Genomic DNA, 6086 nt, shown 5'->3' on the forward strand with positions numbered 1-6086 from the left:
AAGAACTTCCTTCCTTTTTGCAGCTGAATAATATTGCATTTTTCTCTGCATAAATATGCTTGTGTGTATAGAAACACATACTACATATAATAACAAGTATATATAAATGTGGTATATATACACATTATTTTCACATTTTGCTTCTCCATTTATCTGTTCAAAGACACTTGAGTTGCTTCTACATTTTCTACATTTTAGCTACTGTAAATAATGTTACTATGAATATATATAAACAAATATTTCTTTGAGATCCCTTTTCAAGTATTTTGGGTAAATACCAAGAAATCCCACCTAAACTCTTTTTTTTTGAGATGAAGTCTTCCTCTGTTGCCCAGGCTGGAGTGCAGTGGTGTGATCTTGGCTCACTGCAACCTCTGCCTCCTAGACTCAAGGGATTCCCCTGCCTCAGTCTCCTGAGTAGCTGGGATTACAGACGCTTGCCACTATGCCTGGCTAATTTTTTTTTTAATTATTTTTTATTATTATACTTTAAGTTCTAGGGTACATGTGCATAACGTACAGGTTTGTTACATATGTATACTTGTGCCATGTTGCTGTGCTGCACCCATCAACTCGTCAGCACCCATCAACTCGTCATTTACATCAGGTATAACTCCCAATGCAATCCCTCCCCCCTCCCCCCTCCCCATGATAGGCCCCGGTGTGTGATGTTCCCCTTCCCGAGTCCAAGTGATCTCATTGTTCAGTTCCCACCTATGAGTGAGAACATGCGGTGTTTGGTTTTCTGTTCTTGTGATAGTTTGCTAAGAATGATGGTTTCCAGCTGCATCCATGTCCCTACAAAGGACACAAACTCATCCTTTTTTATGGCTGCATAGTATTCCATGGTGTATATGTGCCACATTTTCTTAATCCAGTCTGTCACTGATGGAAATTTGGGTTGATTCCAAGTCTTTGCTATTGTGAATAGTGCCGCAATAAACATACGTGTGCATGTGTGATTGAGTTTCTCCATGTTGGCCAGGCTGGTTTCGAAATCCTGACCTCAAGCAATCTGCCTGCCTCGGGCTCCCAATGTATTGGGATTACAGGCATAAGCCACTGCGCCCAGCTTTGGATTACCTTGTAACTCTCACTCTCTTTGATCTTTTAAATAATCTTATTTTTTTAAAAATTCATTTTAAAAATCCAAATTCGGATGCAATCAGATGGGATTCTATGTCAGGAGTCAAAAAGATCTTTATATACTAAAAATGATGAAAAGTCAGAATGAACAAGATGAAACTTGATTAATGGCTTTCTATGTATGTTAAGAAAATGAACCACAAAAAGAGGTAAACAGAGCTCTGATTTCTTATTTATAGTATGCTTCATATATCATCATTTAGGTTAGTTATAAACATACTGACTGGGACAAGATTCTATTCCTCTTGGTTATATTAATTAATCTATCGGCACTTTTTTGTTCAGTTGTTCAGTCAGGTATAATATTCTACCCGTGCATCTTTATCCATTTGCAAAGACAGCATGAGAGCTTATCTAATGCCTTGCTAAGTTCAAATCCATTATATCTGCATATGCCTTATACCTATCAGTTGAGTTATAGTGTCAACAAAGAAAACAAAGTTACTGTGACCTAGTTTTTTCTAATCCTAGGGATCTTGGCAACCTTTTGTCCTGTTCTTAAGGCTGTGCTCAACTAATCGCTTCTTGAATAATTCTCTGAATTAATGTTAAGTGGAAACACTAAAACTTAAAAGCAAAGAGATTTGAGGAAACTTACCACAAAACACATGTACAAAATTCAACTTTAATAAACGTATTTAAGAAGAAATATCCAAAAACATAAAAAATAAAAATAAAGCAAATTAAGAAGAGATTTTGAAATATAAACTACTTAATGCTTTATTAATATTCATAATATCTGTCAACTTTCAAAAATTTTATATTGCAAACTATACTTTGTGATGTAGTTCGATTTCCACTGTGGCAAACATAATCTATAGAAACGTAGATTGCTTTGATCCTGGTGAAAAGGGATCTGAAGGGAGGATAAATGGTGGAGCAGAAGTGATGAGTAACACAGGTTATATGAATTGGACAGAGACAGAATTGTCACTCGATAATCTGCAAATTGGAAAAACTGACTTCCAATTATGTACTTAGTGAAATGTACTCTTCTGCAAAAGCCAGTGAGAATTAGAAATTTTTCCTTTTATCTCATTAGGAGACAGATAAGAATAGAGAGATTCCCAAGTGAGACTGCAATTGTGTTAAAATATGTCAGAAAGAAATCAAAGAAATGAAAGCAATAATAGAAAACTAGAGATGAGCAAATATCTTCCATAAATATGGAAAAAGATAAATTTTGGAAAATGTCAGAATAGTTACTAATAATCCCTGATAATCATATAGTGGTAATTATTTTTAATCATATTTTTTGAATAAATATTTATGCAGTAATTGCTAAATATTAGATGAAAATTTGAAGAATGAATGATTAATAAGGTACAGATTCTACTCATAAAGAGCAACTAGACAAATAGAGGAAATACCATATAGGCGTAAGTTTATAATGTAGAACAGTTTCACAAGAAAAGTAAATACACATATTCTGAGAACTAAGAAGTATTATTAGTGTCAAAGGGCAGGATTCTCAAACTCAAACGCCTCCAAGCGCCAACAACGAGCAAGGCAAAAGAGTGAAATAAGAGCACGTTTAAATGAGGCATGTACCACCAAATTCCAGCTGACGTTTGCCATGGCAATGAAATGCCCAAATATTTTCAGAAAAATCTTCTCTTATTATTTTTCTTTTTCTTTTTCCTTTTTCTTTTCTTTTCTTTTTTCCCCCCAAGGCTGGAGTGCAGCGGCACAATCTCAGCTCACTGCAAACTCTGCCTCCCAGGTTCAAGCGATCCTTGTGTCTCAGCCTCCCAAGTAGCTGGGATTACAGGTGTGCACCACCATAGCCAGCTAATTTTTCTGTATTTTTAATAGAGATGGGGTTTTTTCATGTTGGCCAGGGTGGTCTCAAACTCCTGACCTCAAGTGATCCACCTGCCTCAGCCTCCTGAAGTACTAGGATTACAGGTGTGACCCACTGCACCCGGGCTATTTTTCTTAAATATTCAACTTTTAAAAGCTGATGATTATTTAGAAATACATTTAAAATCACAGCATAGGCTAAATAAAATACATTAACAAGCCTGAGTTTGTCTCTATGCTACCAGTTTAGAATGTCTGCCTTGGAGGATAAAGAAATGTTCTGTGAAGAGTAACATAATTTGGATTTTTATTGTTTGATATATAGAATTGAGAGATATAATGATTAAAGAAAATAACATCCCAGGCAAGGCAACACTGTGAGTTAAAGTAGGCAAATAGATATGTAATGAAAATAAATGAGAAATGAGGAAGAACTTATTTTGGAACAGGTGTAGAGTCTATGATGGGGAAGAGCAGGACATATGATAATATGAGCATTTAGGAAAGAAGGCGAGGATGACTAGTAGCCCACATAAATTCATTACAAGTGAGTCATGCCAAACTTCCTTCATTGTACTTCACAAGAATGAGAAGCTTGGTACCATACCATAAGATATATGAATACTGATTTCAGTAGACTAACCTTGGAAACAAGGTGGTGAAATATCTTTGAGTTTGCTTTGTTCAGCACTTCTGCAGTGACGTAGATGATAACCAAGAAGCCATACTTATTAAATTTTCAGTTGATATAAAGGTGGAAATTATCGCTAATGTGAAGTCATAGTCAAGCCTAAGCAATCTTGAGGGACTGAATGCAAAGTTTAGCCAAAAAACTAAAAGTGTTTATAATCAAAGACTGTCAGTGAAATCGGCATATGATGTATGAAAATAACCCAGAAACCTACTCTTGTTAAGAATACTAAAACTCAGAAAGGTTAATTAACATCTCCCATATCATAGAGATTTGGCAGAAGTAGAATGCACATACCATGTCTATCTGGACTCAAAGTCTGTGTTTATTCTAATCTATCACAGAGCCACAATGTGTATTTCTCAGTAGAACTTTAGGTCATTTTTAAATATTGACTGGAAGATTAGGGTAAATGTTTTTCAAGATGACAAAGAGTCTATGTTTTGTTTTATTCTGACAGAACATTGATAATAATTGAATCTAATCCATCAAGTAGAGTAGGTCAAATTTTATATACCTAAGATTTGCAAGTGTCAAAAATTAAAATGTTTATGTTTAATTGTTATCTTCATGTCAATGTAATATCAGAAAATATCTCATTAATTAAAGGTATTTCAATCTCAGTCATTCAACAAACATTTTCTGAATGGCTATTAATTGCTAAGCATGGTTGAAAGTACAATGGATACCACATTGAGAAAAAATAAAATCTCTCCCACTAAGCACTCACATTTTACATATTTAGTGTGTCTCTCCGGTTCTACCTTTTTATTCCCCTTTTTCTTCCTCCCCAAAGATAACATTTAAATCCAGGACAAAGCTTACATAACTTCATGACATTTGCATGACATTGGCACCTGGTGAGGTATTTCTTACCAATTGGTCCCTGGATATTGACTTCTCTCTCTCCAGGAATTTTTGCAGTGTAATATGACTCCTATGGTCACTGTATCATAGAGGACCTGGGTCTCTGTTCCCCAGCTCCCTGTTATCTGTTTGATGTGTTAGTACACTTTTCGGAGTTATGTGATTCCTCCCATCAAGCTATCAACTGTAATGTCTCTTAACTCAAAGCCCCTTGTTCTGAAATAAAAACCGTTCTTGTTCATGAGCCCCCTCCCCACTTGACTATCTTGGGAACTATGAATTTCAGCTGCTTTTTCTGATCTTCATTGCAGCATGGCAGACCCCTGTAAGACTGCTATAAAGTCCAAATACCTGGATATCTTCCTCAATACTACCCACTGTTTCACCCAAGATAAGCCGAATAATGCTTTAGATGCCTCCAAAAGCCAAGGGATTTGAACTAAACCAGGACAATGAGGTCTAAGTTCGAAAACCCCCTTTTCCTTCTCTTCCCGAATCCCTCCTCTTAGTCCTAGGAAATATTTGTCATCTTTCCTATGTGATCCAATGGAAGTTCTAAGAAAAACAATCTTCACTCTGAATAAAGATTGGATTGTTACAAATAAAAAATTCTTGACTTTAGTCTATTGTATGGCTAAGGATGTTAACAAAGACCACTTTATAATTTAATGGCAAGCACTGACTTCCTTAATTAGTACATTTTTGGATTAATGTGATGGCTGTCCTTTTTTTTATTAAAAAAGAAAAACCTCTCTCTCATGCCCTGTGCCAAATGGTGGAAGGGTTCAGGGGTTTGAGAGAAAATAGAGTACATAGCTGTCTGAGAAGTGACATTTCAAAATAATACATTTTACTATATATAAACAATATTGGGAAAAGGAAAATTTATATGAACAAGTAAAATGTTAAAACACACAGACACAGATACATGTATCTCCTTGGACTCAGAGCTAAGCATTCTGAAAGTAATGGAGCTGCATTTCAATAAATGAAATAATATTATATATATAGTTGGCAGCAAAAATGATAGAATTAAAATTTACCTTAAAGTCCCTTGCATGTTTATTAAACAAAATGCAGATGATTTTATATACTACCGTAAATAGTAATATTTTAGTAAATGTATAATTTTTATATAATAAATTTTACATTGGCATTTGACTGCAATAATGATTTAAAAATTAATAATATAGTATAATAAATTTTACATTGAAAATACATTCTTATAGGGTCTGTGTCTTTACATAAAAATGTATGCATAGCTATATTTTGGAAGACCACTGTATGTATGTTGGGACTGTATTCTAGCACGTCTATATAAAAGCCATGCCTTCTACTGAATTCTCTCACATCTCCCTTTCTTTTATTTTTCCTGTTTCTTTTTTGCTTTTGCCTGAGTCAGTATTTTGACGTTTACTTATTTCTAAATGTTAAGATTTTTAAAACTTTTCCTGTTTTTCTTCAGGGTATTAAATAAAACAAAACTAAAACTGCTGTCTTTTACTTACCTTGCAGCCAAAAGACGATAATTGTATACAGTCTGTGAATAATTGCCTATAATTCATTAATTTCTAGTATT

Source organism: Papio anubis, chromosome 5 (genome assembly GCF_008728515.1).
Source record: "Papio anubis isolate 15944 chromosome 5, Panubis1.0, whole genome shotgun sequence".
Classification (NCBI taxonomy): domain Eukaryota; kingdom Metazoa; phylum Chordata; class Mammalia; order Primates; family Cercopithecidae; genus Papio; species Papio anubis.